At 46.7% G+C, this 18,784-nt stretch overlaps 2 long non-coding RNA genes across 2 annotated transcripts; one reads left to right on the forward strand and one right to left on the reverse strand.

Annotated features, from left to right (window-relative positions):
* The first annotated feature begins 623 nt into the window (after positions 1-623).
* On the forward strand, positions 624-15,341 carry LOC144134820 (uncharacterized). Its single transcript, XR_013315265.1, has 4 exons — positions 624-721; positions 3,090-3,278; positions 11,848-12,081; positions 14,897-15,341. It is a non-coding gene; the product is annotated as an uncharacterized LOC144134820 (long non-coding RNA).
* On the reverse strand, positions 6,002-7,739 carry LOC144134819 (uncharacterized). Its single transcript, XR_013315264.1, has 3 exons — positions 7,450-7,739; positions 6,594-6,687; positions 6,002-6,061 (listed from the first exon to the last, which is right to left on the reverse strand). It is a non-coding gene; the product is annotated as an uncharacterized LOC144134819 (long non-coding RNA).
* Positions 15,342-18,784: the final 3,443 nt, after the last annotated feature.

Consider the following 18,784-nt stretch of genomic DNA (forward strand, 5'->3'; position numbering starts at 1 on the left):
TAAACTGCCATGCATGATCTGAGACAACCTGACACGTGCGCTCCACCCCATCCTTATTATTCCAGTTATTTCCTTCTCATGATCCGGATCGGCGGCGACTACCTCCCCTATAAGTAGACGTGTTCCCATCCTTATTATTCCAGTTATTTCCTTCTCATGATCCGGATCGGCGGCGACTACCTCCCCTATAAGTAGACGTGTTCCCCTACTGCTTCCAGCACATCGCTACCAATTGGGAATTGCTGTTCCCTTGCGAGACTGTTGAACATTGGTTTTGTTTTTTCAGTGGATAATTTTCAGACTTGCCGTTCTACACTGCCTGTCTATGTGTGTGTTTATGTCTCTGTCTATGTATACTAATGTCTAGCGCATCATTTGAAAGAAGAAACCACGCAAGCATAATTTTGATGTCTGTACTCCTTTAATTCAATAACAACACAGTAAACGTGTCTTTTTCCAGCGTTTCCATCCATATCGCCGGCCATTGGCTGCAAGATACAGCGGATTGGGGGAATAGGGCGACGGACCACCAGTTTTCGGTCAGATTAAGATTGTTTTAATCATCACCATTATCAACAACAACTGCGGTGCACGAGAAACTGACACGCAGCGGTGGAGGAAGAAAAGCAGCCGTCTGCGCACTGTCTCAATGCGGAGTGCTGCAGACCAGGATCCGGGATGGTTCACGCTGACGTCGACGAGGACGAGATCAGCGAGAAAGGTATTGACCCGAGGCAGTTTCTCTGCAGGGGGGCAGTTAAATGGACCCCTTTCCTTCCCTCTTCCAATCTCTCAGACTACATACTATTACCACTCCTTTTCCCGTCAAAACTTTCCTGTATCCAGTAATTAACCGCCTGTGTCTTGGCCACTCCCCCGTAGTGGGTATGTGCCAGCAACGTCTGAGGCCTTCCTTCCTTCCTTCCTTCTCTACCGTAGGCACCAACGAAACGCGCAGAACTAATCGGTAGTACGGTAATCCACTCGCCCAGCATTCAATGTGCAGCCGTCCACACACCTGTCTAGAACACTCGAACGGCTAGTCCTCGTGTCCATTTATGACAGTGACCTCAGCCTGGCGAGCCCCATATTGCTTTTAAACACATGATGAGTTTTAAACGCGATTTATGGCAATGTGCATGCTCAATAAGGTCTTGTTTCGAGCCGTACCCCGGTGCTCCGCTCGAGCGCTACGACGTGCGGTCGAGCGTGTGGATGACTGTACTATCGGCGTCAAAAGAACCACGAACAATGCCGCTGTATACTTCAGCTACGCCTCAAATGTATGACGCGACAATGTTAACGGGTCATTTCAGTGGCATGGGGATCTCTTTGCGTATCATTTAGCAGGCACGGACACTGTTCTTTCTTTCATCATCACACAAAGTTTAAACCACCCTGAGGTCTACAATGCGATAGCATTCGATATCCCCACCGCACATGTACTCTCTTGTCGACGAGGTTGTGCTCACATGTCCATATATCAGGATTTGATCATTTTCTACTTCACATTAACAGGTCGCAGGGAGTCCGCAATCCTGCCGCAGTGGCGATGAGATTAAATGTGCGAGGATACGGCGGGTGCAGCTGGCAAAGGACCGGGTTAAGTGTAGAGGCCTTGGTCCTGTAGTGGGCGATGATGATGTTAATGATGATGATGATGAGTACCGAAGCAGGTGGCTGCTTCAAATGCAGTAACCCGGTGTGCTTGTAAAAACCAGGTAGCTCTTCCCGAGCGACCTCTCGCGGCCAATCAATAATATAACTGCCACCTACCACAGTGGGGAGCTCACAATCTGCTGGCCCGGTTGTGATGTTCCAAGGTCACGTGAGGTAGGTGGTAGGTTGGTCAGCTACTTTTCTTTACATATCCCGGGATTTTTCCCGCGAACAGGACCTTTAATGAATTTTCACTAAAACGAAATGAATCGATTTACGGAGACTATATACTTGCACCGTTGAGATTCACTTCTATGTCAGCGATACCGCAATGCCGCCAGTTCTATTGGGCAAGGCCTGTATATACTGTTCAACACCTATTATTTTTGCACGACTGTTCTCAGTTCGCAGGTGTCCTTTCCGCTTTTTGTTTGACATTACCTACACATGGGACGCATGAGGAGGTCCTTTGTACTTAAGGCTCCAAAGAAACTGTGCCACATTATTGGTGTAAAACGGATAGCGGTAAGTGTGTTATGTGGCCATAAATCTGCAATCGCTGCAAACGTAGGCGCATTGCCGCCGCTGAATGGAACTGTTTCTTCAAGTCTAACTATACGTCCATGAACTAGGGCTTGAGTTCCTGCATTGTGCTACGCCTCGCTGCCCCTTATGAATTGCAAGTTTTAGTTGGACTTCAGCTTCTCGCTTGTTCAAAGTGCCTTCTATGTTGACAGCTGCCCTGCAATTTTTCTGTACTTTTTGCATTACACCTCAAAACTCCTCGTAAGTTTCTAGGCTTTATTACGCTGAAAACTCTGTGTTGTAAGTGCCGTTTATGTTATGAATTGCTCTATATTTTGCTGCATTTTGTTTGCTTTATAAATTGCCGTTTAAATGGTTTTCCTGCTTGGACTTAACCATGGACAGCAGTGTGTCCGTAAATGAATAAGATGTTTGTAGGAAACGCGCAGATGATTAGGAAGTGAGAAAAGAGATGCTTTATGGGGACAAAGACAGGAGCTGGCTCTAAGTATGGGACAGGATAAATGTTTCGCGCTTATGCATGCGCATATAACAATTGGCCGATCTTGTTCTCAGCCTTTTACAGCGACTGATGCATTTTAGTTGAGTGTAAACATTTTTTCCGGCACGCAGAGCATGAAATTTTTCAAAACGTTAATCGGGATTACTATAGCAAGACTACCTCGATGGTGCTACCATTTGCACCGCTGTTTTAGTCACCGCGACAGTCCTGGAATTGAATAGTTAACATGAATAGGGCTTGAAGTAGAAGCAGCTGCTGATAGTCTTGGATGATGTCGGAACTGACAGACGCTTTTTACACCAGTGATAGACAGCATCTAAGAATCCTGTTCTTTACGAGTCTACGTGACACGTAAGCTCCATCTAACGTTTCCTTGGCGCAGAGATGACGGACGATTTCCAGGAGAAGCTGATCGTCTTCGTGGCCCTGCTGACGTGCGTATCACTCGTCGGCGCCACCGTCATGGGCGTGGTGCAGATACTGAGGCTCGAGGTGCGGACATCGGGCCTCGAGGCGCTGCTGGAGGGAGCCAACGGCAGAACCAATGTCAGCGACTGGAGCAAAATCGCAGGTACACGCTGCGTCTCTGCCAGGAACACAAGTCTCCAGGAGGGCCGAAAAGCGACCTAGACGCAAAAATGTCATGATGTTAGTGCCATTTTAGTGCCAGAACTAAGTCGACAGACTTTCCTTGCGGTCGAGGTGCTTCGGCAGCCAGGTGCACTTGCAGGAATTTGTGAACAATGTTGCCACTCGCACTTCACGTTTACGCTATATGTTGGCTCATCAGCGCTCTCTTTCCAGTAAAATTTACATATTTTGCTGTCACACTATGATAAGCTGCCAATGTAGCTTTATTAATTAATGAGATAGCAATACAGTTGTCTTTGCACCAAAATCCAGCCGATATCCGCGGCGCTATTCGCATATTGGTGAAAAGAGGGCACGTGGCCTTGTGAGGTATCGTAAACTGCCCTCATGGGCCACCCTAACTTCTAGGGGGAAGTCACGTGAACTTGTGACGCCATCACAACCAGCCCACAGCTTTCCCGGTACCCTCCCAGTCAAAACGCTCTACAGGATTCTAAGACAAAAAATTTCTGTAGTCTTGTCGTATTTTGGGCATGTCTTGTGTAGTCTGTCTTGTCTTCTGTAGTCTGTCTTGTCTTTTGTAGTCCTGTCTTCTGTAGTCTGTCTTGTCTTTTATAGTCTGTCTTTTGTAGTTTGTCCTCTCTTTTGTAGTCTGTCTTGACTTCTGTAGTCTGTCTTGTCTTCTGGAGTCTGTCTTGTCTTCTGTAGTCTGTCTTGTCTTCTGTAGTTTGCCTTGTCTTCTGTAGTGTGTCTTTTGTAGTGCGAGTACACTGTGTAACAGTCGTTACTGTCACCTGTCGATTAACGCAGGATTTGTGTTCTGGAGTACGCTATGCACGAAAATGCACAGCTTGTTAATGGTCGCCTGTCAACACAAGCTTTGTGCATTCCAGAGTAATTCGTGCACAAAACCACTAGAATTGAAATGAAAATGATCAATATTTATTTACTGTTTCGTGCTTTTTTTTCGAGCTTGCTGATGCATGCTGTCCAGCGTTGTCCTGGCCGCATTGGTCTTGTTATTGTTACTGTCACCTGACCACCTTTTTGCGGCCCTTTACACCGTTTTTTATCACTTACTTCTTTCGTTGCTGTTTTTGAAATTTTGTGACGCGACCACACTGATTGGCGGTTATCGCTGCAGCAGCCCTGTTAAGCACCCTCGCATGTCTCCTATTTAAGCATCTTTTCTTCAAAATAAATTTCAGTTGTGAGTCAGCGCTCGTGTGTTTCCGTTCTTCGTGTGTCCGTGTTTCATTGCGCTGTTTCCTCCCTTAAACTACACTACAGCAGTTCTTTGCCTTTGTGCACCTTCAAACCACACTTTCTTACAGGCACATTTGCACAGAAATTGGGTTGAACCTGATCTTTAAGAATCTTTTTTGATGCAACAGTAGGGAGTAACCAGGTTTCACCCAAAAACGAAGCGCCCTACACATTGCATCACAAGCCTAGATGGTGCACTTGAGTCACCTCTCATGCTTATGCAAGAAACAGGAACAGAGATCTCTTGACTAAATCAAAAAAGAGGAAGTGCAATGCATGTGTAATGCAGAGAAGATATAAGCAATACCAGACTAAAACACTGGGAGGATTCCAAGAGTAGGTGAATGCATGAATGGGTGGCAATCAGATGGCTAAATGAGATTAGGAAATTTGAGGAAAATGGGTGGTAGCATGTGGCACAGGACACAGTTACCTAAAATGAACTAGAGAACCATTGTTTTGCACTAATTTTAACAGCACATTCACATGACAGACAAAATCACTAACTCCAGGAACAGACTGAGCATCATGCAACTCAATGTCAATCACCATTGCAAATGGCACCAGCACCGCAGACTGCACATGAGGAAAATTAGACATACATTTGCTCTCAACTTTGAGCAGCAGTCAGCTGCGCTTTTAGGAGCAAAGCTCTAAAGTACGGCAACATTGGCACTTTGTTTTACTGACATGAGGGTGCTTGTGAACGTGCAAGTCCCATGTTTGTTTTGGACCAAATGTGTTAATTGCGAGGTATGTTTAACTAAAGAGGGGCATCTAACATGGTCATCAGCTCTTCATTACTTCCCTTCTATATCCCTCCCGTATATCACGGTTCAAGTGTCCACCAAAATGTGAGACAGTTACTGTTACATTTCCTTGAATTTTCCTTCAACTAATTTTAAATTTTTAAAGTATAAAGCTTTAAGAAGGTAGAGGTACAAACTGTGCAATATAACCATATGCTATGGCAATAAACCAGCAATAAATCTGTGCTGACAGCAGCTTGCCCAGTGCATTGCAAGGATGCTATATCATACAAGGATTGGTGTCATCGTGCAATGTTACATTACTGACTGACAATTTGGTCTCTGTATCAGAAATACTGGTAAACCATCATTGTAGAGCACAATGTTTTTAAAGGGATAAATGAACATATAGGTCCTTTTCGAGGACACATATGCATACCAGGCAACAGGTGTGCAATGTCAAAGCACGTTTATGTTAACAGCAGCTGCGTCAAGAGCTACATCAGCGACTATATTTTGTACAAGTCCACAGTTCCGGTAATTATAAGCTGAGGCACTGCTGTGAAGTGCATGTAGAGTTTCATGCATTTCTAAACCTAGCTGCAAGCCTATATTGAAAATATTTTTCTAAATAGGCAGCTAAGATATGCATCACTGAAAAAGAATAACTACCATGAACGGATCTGGAGGGATGACACAGCCAAAGGCAGGAAGCACGCATGTCCCAATAGATGCTGGCCGCTGGCAACTGCAAATAAATACATCAAGAGCAACAGCTGTCAGTGGCTGTAGCCATGTCATGAATGACAAGAGAGGAAATCATCTACTGCTTTAAAAACTAAACTTAGACGTAATGTAAGTAAATAAAAACCAATGAGCTAGCCCATTACAAAACAAATGAACAGATTTTATGTAATGCACCCATATACATTCTTTGAGAAGACTCACAATGACTGTTATAACCACACTGAAAGATGAGCTGGCTGAAATACCGCACACCAATTTGAATATAGGATGTGCAGGTTTTCATTAATTCCTATCATGGTGTCTTGCACCAATGTCTAGGTATTAAATTGAAAGTTACAACCAGTCTGCCTTGGTTAAATGAGAAGAGAGAATTGAAAAAAGCATGCCTTCACTAGCAGGAAGCTTGATACCTCACAGCACAGCTTGGCATCATAGAAAAATTGCTAGCGCATTTAACAAATCTGCATACAATTAAAAGCTGCACAAATTTGTCGACTGGCAATGCAAGTAAAGGCAAGAGAAACAAAAAATACCAAAGAACACTCGTGAGTGCGGCGAAGGGAGGTCTGTGGGTAGGATCCCGTGCCTGGGAAGAGTTCCGAGCTCGGAGAATCGCCGGCACCACAGCTGATGGCACGCAACCAAGAATAAATAACAAAGCGAAAATAAGTAACAAAAAAACCATCGACAATGGCGAACGACTTGAATGCGGGCCGCAAAAGCGAGGGCTATAGCAAAAAGGTAGAAATCCTAAATAATTGTGCAGTTGCATCTCCGACAGCTCGCAGTGCTCAGAAGGAGAGGAAGCATCAAAGTTTACAGCTCAGGAGAAACAAGATTGATCTAACTTTGACATAACACTGCCTCAAATCCTGTTCCACTGGGGAAGCACAGACAAGTTTACAAATTACAAGGCGATGAATATGAACTAGCCTTTCGCATGCGATCACTGTATCATAATTTAGTATGACGCATATTAAGGCACAAGCACTAATCCGATGAGTACTAACCCTGAGCAAAATAGTGCGGTGTCTGATCGCAGCTGGCCAAGCGCGAGCGCTCCGCCACGCGGCACTTCTCGCTCATCGTCTTCTACGCAGTGCAAATCCATGCTTTTGCACCGAGTGTCGAAGCGCTAGCAAGCGAAAGCGTAACTCTGTTGTGATATCTGGTGCCATTTTTATTTACCACGGCAAGCGAGTAATAAATGCACATATAGACAATGAGAACAACACTTGTCATGCAGGATATAAGCCCTGCTTTTTTGGCGCCGCATTGTAGCTGCGGCAACCGCAGGCAGACTGCCTCCACTCACATCCCTATATAGCCGCATACAAATAGCGCGTGTGAATACAGATCATTAGCAAAGAAACGCAGAGCGGGACTCACCGGCCATGCGATTCATCCAGGCTTAGTAAAACGGCGCAGGAGTCTTCGTTCCCCTAACAGATGAAAAGACGTCGCAGCACTCTTTCTTCATGGCTTACCCGTTGAAACTCGCCAATGTTGACAGGCCGAAATCCTGGTCGTTGGCTTCCAAAACACACTCCTGCTCACCTTCCTATTGAATGAGTTCTTCACACTTGTCCACCGTACAAGTATTCAAGCAATGCCTCAAAGAGGCAAATAATACAAAACACAACGTATCGGTTGCGCTGCAATGCCGCCGACGGCTGCGCTTTCGTGTCGGTGAAAATTTGCAACCGACAAAAAGATTAGTTTTTTAAACCATGAATACTTATATTATCTTCACAACAAAGACATTGCATTTATTTTAAATTATTTTTATATTATTTAAGAAGACTAAAGCGCTTTCAGTTACTTTTTCTGGTATGTGGTTTGTAGAAGCTGCGATCCTGTGATCCCCTGAAGTGACCCGGATGCCTAGCAGACGACGGAGCAGACGACGGAGCAGACGACGGTGTTGACAGAAGGCAATTTCGTTTTATGCCAGGTAAAATCACTAAGTTGCGACAAAAACAGCGAATAAAAGCGCCGTATCTCAAGCTGGCGAATATCGTGGATAAGTTCAACGCAATTGGCACGATGGAGAGTAGCTGCTATGCATTAATTTGCGCGAGCGACACTGGCACGCTCACCGGAGATCATGAAACTTTACAGCTTATCGGCGACCAGTACAAGCGGAGTGCTTTGATATCAACTGCGTTACGAAACTACGTCGATACTTGCGTCTCACTTTAGCTAATATGCAACAGCGGCTAGCACTCGCCGCATCCTGATCGCGTGTAGTTTAACAAGCAAGAGCCCACAAGCGCATCGAAGAAGGCGTGTTGTTTCGGCACGTACTGGAATTGAAGTTCTCAGCCTGTGCGTCACGGACGGTGACGATGGCGTCGCGGACGATCTTAACTAAGACTCGCCGCAACGCAGCCGATAACCCAACCATATGTGCGTTAAAGGTTGTTCACCAGTAGTGCAAACGTGGGCATCAAGTATCGCTCAGTCGCAGCGCCAGTCGCTCGCTTCTCGATTTTCCAGCCTTCCGAGTGAAGGCCGCAAGCTGTTGAGCCAATCAGTGAGCCAGCGGGAGTGAGCGAGGCGAGCTTTCGGGAACGACGCCGCCCGCGGGCGCGCCGGGCAATGAACTACGCGCTAACCCCTGGCTGCCCTAGTCGTCGCTAAGCCTAGCCGGTTTCGCGTCGATGCAGCAGCTGAGTGCACTTCGAAACTGGCTAGCGCTGAGGTGCTGCTCTCGTCATCGTTTTACTGTGAACCTCGTCTCATAGTAAAACAAAGATATGCTCGGTTTCCGCGACACCTTCAGGAGCGGAGCCAGCTGAGGCCAGGAAAGCCGCGATTGAGCAGCAGCAATTAAAGGCGCCGTGGGGAGACATTTGTTTGTATTCCTGTTATCGCTTCTACCAACGACTCGATATTGGCCAACGATACTCCATCCGACGGCTTAGTATGGACTTGAACAAACATTACTGTCGCATTTTTCTGACGCTGGCGGCCGGTATTCAGGCTGGCATGCCGCGCCCGTACGTTATCATGTCGCTCAACTGTATGGCCGTGGTGCACATCAAAACCTCCAGACATCCTCCTTTTCGCTCAGATTGTCATAGCACACAGTCACACTGGGACCAGAGTAGTTTAGAGGACCGAGCGCGGGTGCACAGGAGCTAGACTGTGTCAAAGCAGGTGAAACTCTTTAAAGCGCGCGGTTGATGTCAGTCCCAAGACTTTATTCTCATTTCGACCGAGAATCAAATCGGTTCATACTCGCCGGCCGCCACATTTCACCTTCGGCTGCATACGCTGCTGTCTATATTTAGCGACATTTTCGTGTCACCGTCATGAAATGTTCAGTGAAGGCAATGAACGATATCGTAAAGTATTTTTTTTTTGCTTTGCTATTTTATGATAAGCACCACGTCACTGCCGCTAAAAAAAATTCTCCGCCAACACTGCATCAGCGTTGGACTTAAGAGCGTTAGCTACGAGAGCTTCAAGTGTTTAGATCGGGGTCCTAGATCGGGGTGCTCAGCAAACGTGGAGAAGACAAAATACAAACATCTGAGGGCATTTCGTTTCGGAAACATTCGTTCTAAGATACAAGCAGCGTCATCTACATAAAAGATTTTGCACTACTATTGCGATTTACAGCCACCTTCGCTAAATCCGGTATGTTTCCTCCTTATATATCACTTAACGAATTTTATAAACGTGTGCATTACAACAAGATGAATTGTTTGACCGCATCCGGAACCCTCTGCGACAAACGATTAGGCCTTATGGCTGTCTGGAAGTCCCCGGAATGCACAGTTTGGGGGCGAAAAGGTCGTCGGTGCGAATCCCACACATATTTTGGGCTTCATCTAAATATTTATTTATTTTATCCTCAGGAACATGACAAGTCAAATGACACCACTTCGATCGTTATGCGTCAAACGGGCGGCCCCCAAATTTGATGCAAATGGGGGTCCCCGGGGTTCCACTTCGATAGCCGCTATACTGGCATATGTAAAACGGATCGAAGGTATCTGTGACAACTGAGGCTCTACGCGCCCGCTGTTGCTATGTGATATAGTGTGGTAACTGCCTTGGCTAATTTGACCTTCCCTGCAGACAGACGTGTCCTTGACAAACGTAAGTAGTAAGAGCTGACGCTCTTAAAACTGAAACGCGCGGAAAAATGATATCGGGGTTGCTTTGAACATTTATACAGAGTACTGCGTGCATGTACACACATGCTGCCTTTGTGTAGCCGGATGGTTATGGCGAGTAATTTTCCCTAATTGACGACTAACGACATTCGTTTCCGCGACGCATAGAAGTGTCCTTGGTTTTTTCTGCGCATGTAGTAGTAGCGGTACATTATGTTACATGGCTTGAACATGTCACAGAAGCCATGAGGACACTGACTTTCAGTAGCGCCATTCGACTTGCGCACACCGATTGGTGTGCAGGCGCTGTCGTGGCTGCAGCTACATGCCGCCACCGCAAGCGCGTGCGGATACGCAGGCACCGCTGGCTTCGTCGCTTGTGTATACAGCTTTTTGGGCTTTCAAAGCCGCATTATACTCTTGAGCATGCACTACTTTCATCACATTGTCTTGTGGGAACAGAAGGGAATTAGGTGAGTGCTCGAGCAGTGCCTCTCCTCTAAGCCAATTCTCGTTCGGTGAGAGAGCCAGGTCGCGGGAAGCGAGTTGAATACTCGATTCGCCAATGTGAATGAGCACTTCATTTCGCTCGGTGCCCGTCACCAACAGACCAGAGCACCTCGCATCCTCTTCGCGACTCGCCACAGTGAACGCGCTTTGAAGCATCTTTTGTCAATTTGATCCTATCGCTGTCACACGAACGCATGACAGTATTTCTAGAATTCTGCAGTAAAATAATTACCCTCACCAGGAATCTGTCGTATGACACATCCCACGATAGGTATCTATCGCGCGGCACAATCCACGACAGGTATCTGTCGCGCGACTCATCCCACGACAGGTATCTGTCGCGCGGCATATCCCACGACAGGTATCTGTCGCGCGGCATATCCCACGACAGGTACTTTTGTCGCGTGAAAAGAGGCGCGATAGAAGTCTGTCGCGCGACTGAACCCACGACAGGCAACTTTGCTGAGGCACGCAATCTCTGTTGCGCGGCACTAGTCCCTCTGTCGCGCGACAGTACCTGCGACAGAAACCTGTCGCGCGACAAATGCTGCGACAGGGACCTTCTTCGCACGACAAAATGCAGGAAAGATGTCTGTCGTGCGGCAGAACCCACTACAAACAACTTTGTCGCGCGAAAGAACCCACGACACGAAGCTTGTCGCACGACACATGGCACGACAAGACAGCTTGTCTTGCGACACAAAATTGTGTCGCGCGACAGATGCGCGACAAAAAATTCTGTCATCCGTTTTGATCGGGCTAGATAGCAAATCGAAGTAAAAATTCAGATAAAATTGGAATACATACAAATGTCGGCACCGCCACAACATAGCGGATACCTACAAGTGCCTCTACCAGTCCGATAAAAACGGGAGATGGACCGACCATTGCAAAGATTCTGAAGCAAACTCTTTCGGGAGATGGACCGACCATTGCAAAGATTCTGAAGCAAACTCTTTCAGAACGACAGAGGCACCGCAGCAGTGTTAGTGTTAAGAGCGTGTCGGGAGTAGAGTGACGCAATGTAGAAAAGAGAGAACCAAGGAACGTGTTGTGGCCGACTACACGCGCATCGATCACTGCTACAACTCGCAGAGCAGGGGAAACGAACCAATGGCGCAGCAAATCTTCCGACGTTCGCGTTTTGCAGGCTGCCTCCAGACCTGACATCGTTATGGCTGCTGCTGAACATGGGCACGGACTCCTACTTCCGCGTCCAGTACGACACGGAAAACATTGCGCTGTTGACGAGTCAGCTGCTGCACAACAATTCCGTCCTGCCCGAGACCACCAGGGCGCTCTTCCTGGACGACACGGTGGCGCTGGCAGTCCGGAGGATGGTGTCCATCGACGCCCTGGTCGGATTCCTCACCTACCTGTGCCAGTACGCCGCTTCATATACATGCACTTCCTGTCTTAAAGCGGCTGCGAAACTATGATTACTAGAAAAAGCGCATGATTGATCGGTATTCCATTGCTACTCACTGCCCCGCAATACTGTTTAAGCGAGCTGCATTAACCCCGAAGATATCACCGTATATGAATGATTCTACTTTTCTCTCCTATAAAGTCATAGTAAAACAGTAATCTCGGGAAGCTATAGTGTCACACGAATGAAGTCTAGCATTGGAATCGAACCTCGAGATCTTGTCAGAAGGCGGAAGGAAAACCGGCTGCATCCAATTCATGCAATCTGTAATAACTCGTATCGACAAATTTAAATATATCTAGCCCCCCCGCCCTCACTACCTCTCAAGCAGGAGGGATCAAGGCTGTAAAATCAGATAAATAAATGTCACACAAAATACATGAAATTCTCTTTCTTCGCAAAAACGATATTTGAATGGAACACTTTACCAGAAGAGGTTGTCACAGCTGACGGTGTCCACTTCGCTCAACTTCTCCATAATTTGTAAATATTTGCATATTCCATGCACTGCGTTGTTCTTGCGGATTGTATAACAGGTTCTAAAATTGCTAATGTCTCTTTCATCTTTTATATATTGACTCTTTGACTGTTTCTTTGCATTGTTTTCATTATTTGTGTCCACTCTCCTGGCTTAATGTTTAGGCGCTGCAGGGTATGCTGTAAATAAATAAAATAAATACACAAATAAACGCCGACACGCCAGGAAAAAGAAAGAAAACAGGTTGGGACTGAAATACGCCGCAGTCCATTCGGTAGAAGTCACTTAGGCACGCCCATTGAGAAGGCTCGGCCAGATTCCCCAACTTTCGTTATCGGGGTAAGGGCGGCTAAGAACCCGCGGCAAGGTGTCACCCTAATCGGTTGCGAGTAGAAATTAAAAAAAGCGTACCCTATACGGTTGACGCAAAGCTATTAAGCGGGACTCGAATGCTCACAAAAGCCACCTCTTTTCCTTGCGGGTAAAGTCGTCGCTATACCGATGCATGTATTTATGTTGTTCATCTTTCTTAGCTTATACGATCTCCATTTTCAGTGCAGTTTGCCCCAGTGTCATTAGAACACCGCAATTTATCTAAACAAGCAAAGTTCACTTCGGTTTGGGTGTCCCTTTAACCAATTAGGACGCTATGTAATAACAGCATCGTTGAAAACGAGAAAGAAAACAGTTGAGATGGGAGCATCAAAACAAAAAGATTCCACATAAGGAAGGCTAATACAGTTACACCTCGATTTAACGAAACCCTCTTTTAGGACGTTATTGATGTAACGAACAAAATGTGAATCCCTGGAAAGTACCCACATGGATAAATGTTCTAATGAACACGAAATAAACAAACGACTATAAACCCGATTTAACGAAGTTTTTTCGAGAAGAAATGGATAAATAAAGAGGTGATTTCTTCCTTATTTCGCCCATGATGTATGGAAGTCTGCTGGCAGCGTGCCAGCAGCAACATCTACGAGCCCAAGCCAAGGTCCTCTTTTTGTTTCGAGAGGGCTTTAACCTCCACCGCTGCGCAGAACAACGGACTCAGCAGTCGGCAACGCTTCTCACCTTTGGTTTCGAAAACGTTTTCCAGATGGCGCTTTCATCACATTTCATACCCTGTGGAAAACGGGGATGCTGACGAAATCGGCACTGCGACCATGCAGAACCTTTAAGCAGGAAATTGCCAAAGAAAATATCTATGATAATTGTACGGGAAGCTCTTTGTTGTTTGAGGCCAGGGCGGGAGTTTTACTAAGACATATAGAGTCAGGTACCACGAGATAGACACGTTGTGCGTTGCGTGCGGAATGGAGGAGGAAACGGCTGAACACTTGATACTTTTCTGTAAAGTGCTTCACCCTAGAGTGGAAAGCAGTGGGCCTGATTTATCCAAAGCATTGGGGTTTAAGGACAGTGAAGGGAACGTAGATTTTAAGCGGGTAGAAGTAACCAAGCGAAGGTTATCTGATTGGTGGCTAAAATCAAGACAAGAGTAAAATTTCACAAGTCATGGCTAGGTGGCTTGAACCACGGCCCCATTTAAAGGGATCAGCCTTATCCACCCATCCATCCATACGCGCAGGCGCGGGTTAACGGCAAACAGGGCGCCGCGATAGCTTTTATGTGCCGCTACATTATGATGTTAACTTCCATAGGACGAAAAAATGTTTTTCTTGATTTTACGAATTTCTCGATTAAACGAACGCGGCTGCTCTTCAGTTGATTAAATCGAGTTTTGACTCTGTTGCATTAAACTGCCTTTTTTATTGTGCGAAGAGATCCGTGGAAGAGTTAATATAGGTGTTGCTGGTACTTTGCCGCGAGCAGCAAATATTTTTTTCTTCTTGTTCTGAAGGCAATGTTTTTCTGTTAGCGTTTTGCCCTCACGCTGATTGTACACACACCACGTGCGTGGTGAGCCGTCAGGATGTCTGAAAAGGGGCTGCAGCTGGCAGTGCTGCTTTTTTTATGGAAAATTTCCACTTCCATATCGCAGTCGAGCTCCTCTTCTTTCGTTAGCGAGGACAGCAAATAATTCTCTGAACGGTGAGATTGTGAGCGCATTTTTCGGCATTCTTATGTTGCAGAACATCACTAGATGGCAGCACCAAGCCTCATAGAGGCCGCAGCCGAGTTAAACTGTACACGAGGTTTTGCACTCGAGAGCATTAGCTGATGGCATGTTACTTGATTTCCAAAGAGCTTGTGGAAAACAAATGCTGCGGTCGCCAGATTATCTCACGCATTGTTCCAACTCCTGTGTGCTTCGCTTCGGCGCAGAAGGAACAGAGTTGCTCGTTGTGGCACCTGTACTCGCTGATGTCCCGCAAGGCCCTGGAGCAGTTCCCGGGGCGCACCGAGTACAAGCCCTGCTACAAACGCAATCAGAAAGTGTGCATGCTGCTGCTCCAGATGTCGACGACTAGCAACGCCTGAGTGCGAGTCATGCGCTGGAGGACGTGCTGCATATTCAGGATGTTCTAAGTGACCGGTTCGACTACGCTGCCAACGCTGAGCTTAAACGACACCGGAGCCGTTTGGCCGCCGAATTTATTTCCCCATTGAACGTAAATAGCGTGCCTCAGCTCAGAGCACAAAGCACCCGATAAAGACGTTTTACTCTGGTAGCTGTACAAGTGTCTGTTTCAGAGCAAAATGCAAGGCATTATTTTACAAGTCGTGAGGATGTTGACTCTTGTCAAGAAAAGCAATATACTGTAATTATCCGTAACCGCACACAAAAGTAAGTAGTGAATGATATTTGTGAAAATAAAAAGGATCGAGAAAGGAACCGTTTACGTGAACCATACCACGGGGGCTTTTCGCAACATGGAGCTCGAGTTCTTTTTTATGGACGTCCCGAAAGTACCATCGAAGATTCTTCAGCTCTTTTTGCTTGTTCTTCCCCGGCCACTTTATATAGTTGGCGCGTCCTGCCGAGTTATATTGAGCGCTTGTCTGTGTACTACACCTCCGAGTGCGTCTGTCTTACAAGCCTTGTGGGTTCCAATCTGCAGAGCTAAGCCGCCATCACGCCGATTCACAACTTTTACAACCAGCAAGAAGAAATTAGGCGTATGTAGCCATGGGTGTCTGAAAACTTCTTTATTCGTCCTTATTTTTGCGTCAATTTACAATTATAAATGATTATATGTATATATGCTTGAGTAACAATACTCTTCCTAGCTATCGCACTAAGACAACTTTCCTTAAAAATGCAGCTACCCAAGTAGGCCACCGGAAACCATGCATATAATTTTTTAACCACTCTATGGATCTCTCTAGCCTGGTCATGAAATATGCATTTCAGATGTTTAAAAAACATCCTACGAGGCATAAGATTGTTCGCAGTCATGCATGCGTAACATCTGACGTAGCCAAAGTGGAAGAACCACGAAAAGAACAGCAAAACTGCCTGGCAGCACTATCGGACGCTATGTTCCTAGATCGAGGTATGTGAAGTCACGAAATGAGGGGTATACGAGTATAAGAGACTGATTCAGTTCAGAGCCGTGACTCGCGAAAAAATTTCGCGCCGTGCAGTAAATACGTCCCACTGTTTAGCTCTGTTTGCAAGATGAAACACAGCGCGCATATTTTTCGCCACAGAGACAGGCCACAGATTGATCCCTCGGAAACCATTGCAAAGCGAGCGTACAAAGTTGTGCCATGCTAAGGATTTGCAACCTTAATGCATACTAGTAAAAAGGCTCATGCGTGCTAACGCGCCCAACCAGAAAGCCTGCCACCGCATAAATGAAAAGCCGTGTACGCGGATAAATTCTGGAAAACGCCGCGCACAACAGAAATGCTCGTATCTCGACGACGTATCTCGGTAACACTGCGCCTATCTCGCTAACAGGCGCGGTCCCTCAGATAGGGCTTCTGCAACGGTTTCCGTAGCCCCTCCGTATTTCCTCACGTCTATTGCCGATGCTTATCTACGGAATGCATCCAAAGCAGCACAGGGAATTGGCGTAATATTGCAACAGGGTGGTTCAATCCTGCTTCTTTGTTGGGCCGGCCTGTGCCAAAATGATTGCAACTTCAGGCCAATTGCGTGTGCTGTTTCGGATATTGCCCTTACCCGACCGGTGCTTCGAAGTGCTGTCCACACTCGTCCGGAATTACTCCCGTACCATAGAAGGAAATAGCAGCCTTCATTCTACTGTAGATTTTTATTTATCTTGGTCAGGAGGGCCATGCAACTAATGCAATTCTTATCTGCCTTTTTCGTGAGTGCCCGTAGACCTCCGTCATCCTTGCTAGACGTTCCAGAGGAAATATGGTAAAAGCACACATGCAAGGCGCCTCAGATCCTTGAAGCTACGAATGCCCATCCCAGAGTGCGCCCTGAGAAGGTGGCGGCTGATTCATTCCCCACTCTCGTACGTGTGGGATTGGCCATGCATCGGGAACCACTTGCGCAGTGGCATGGAAGCTGGCCTGGGGTCCTTCCTCGCGGTGCGTCATGAAGTGCGCCTCGAGGTCGTTCACGTGCGAAAACATAAGTAGGCAGACGAGACACTGAAGTGGCGGACAAGTGGCGGCAGGAGCTCGCCGGCAATTGCGGTGACGCGACAAGCTGGAACTTTGGGTGTAGGACCGTCCGCAGTCAAGGCACTTGTACGGCTTCTCCCCCGTGTGGACCGGTAGGTGTTGGGAGAGATGATAAAACCGTGAGAACCTCTTTTGGCACACACTGCACACGAAGGGGCGCTCGCCCGTGTGGATCCGCTCGTGTCTGATGACATTGGATCTGTGTTAGAAAAGATAAAACATATGGACGAGGTGGCGTGTTAAGCAAGGCAGCCTTAATGCTAGCTATGAGGAGGAAGAGTTAAATAACCATTGCGACATAAAAAGATACATGCGGCCGTCATGCAGTTATGGCATCCAGTGCGATGAATCAGCTTTAGGAAGCTTTCATGAGCGATTAAATCCCACATCTTTTTATTTGCATTAGAACACAGAACAAGGCAGGCGGATTGTGCTCTACATACATATATTGGTTGTTGGATTGCACCAAACTACACCACAAGCATACGTACAAGCGCCCAAATCTTTAACTGGCGTGCGGGAGCGGCGACCTTTCCGTGCGTCAGTGCCGTATGACGGGGCGAGGCTGGAAACAGTCTCAGGCTAAGCCCATGCGGACAAAGCGCACTTAGCTAGGCCCATCGTCTGCTAGGCTGTTCCTTTTTTGAGGACGTCACCCCACATTATCGCACTTGAGACGAATAGGCAGCGTGAGTAGGCGAATGGTTTTGCTCGCATTTTAAATTTCGAAGATCAGCGTCGTAGCAACGAAGCAAAGAAATAAAATATAAAGATAGACAGAACACGACCAATCACGCGAAAAACCAAAGAACATGGTTCGTTCCTTTGCTACCTGCTGACGTAAATGCTTTTTTCACGTCTAGAAAAAAAAAGGGGGGGAAGTTGTCAACACACTGCGTTAGTTAGGCTTCAGCGCGGCGGCGAAGCTGTAAGACAGCTGTGAGACTACAGTGAAGCTGGTTTACAGGTCCTACTCGCGGGAGCTTCTACTGGGAGCTGCTCAAATGCCACCTCGTATACCTCAAACGAAGAGAGTTCGAAATATAGGAATGTGAATAGGCGAGAATCGCTGATATAAATTGCTAAAGAAGTGGAATGGCTCCAGCTTCTGTGGGCAAAATAATACGTGCCTACCGGGACGAAGAACGGCTTGGAGATGCTCCTCGCTGTCTCACCAGAAAAGAAGCGAAGAAGGAGACTTGCAGATTGTTGCCTGCGCCAACGACAACCCGTTCATCACAGCGGGGGAAATAAAGGCCGCCCTCGGCCTTCATGTGTCAGAGGAATTAATTAGGCAAAGGCTAAGCGAAGCAGGAATCAGAAACAGGACAGCTGCGCAGAAGCCCCTACTTGCCGACAGTGCCAGGGCAAAAAAGCTAGCCTTTGCTCAAGACCATCTCCAATGGACCGCCGACGATTGGCGAAACGTTGCGTTTACAGATCAGAGCACATTCTGCACTCATTGGGACCAGAAACAAAAAGTGTACCGGCCAGTAGCAAAAAGGTAAATCAATAAATTTTGTCTTTTGTCTCGTGGCTTGTTTTATATACACGATATTACTATTTTGCTACCCACAGTCATTAATTCGCATTAAAGACTGCGTTTTT

The sequence above is a fragment of the Amblyomma americanum genome, chromosome 5 (assembly GCF_052857255.1).
Source record: "Amblyomma americanum isolate KBUSLIRL-KWMA chromosome 5, ASM5285725v1, whole genome shotgun sequence".
Taxonomy (NCBI): domain Eukaryota; kingdom Metazoa; phylum Arthropoda; class Arachnida; order Ixodida; family Ixodidae; genus Amblyomma; species Amblyomma americanum.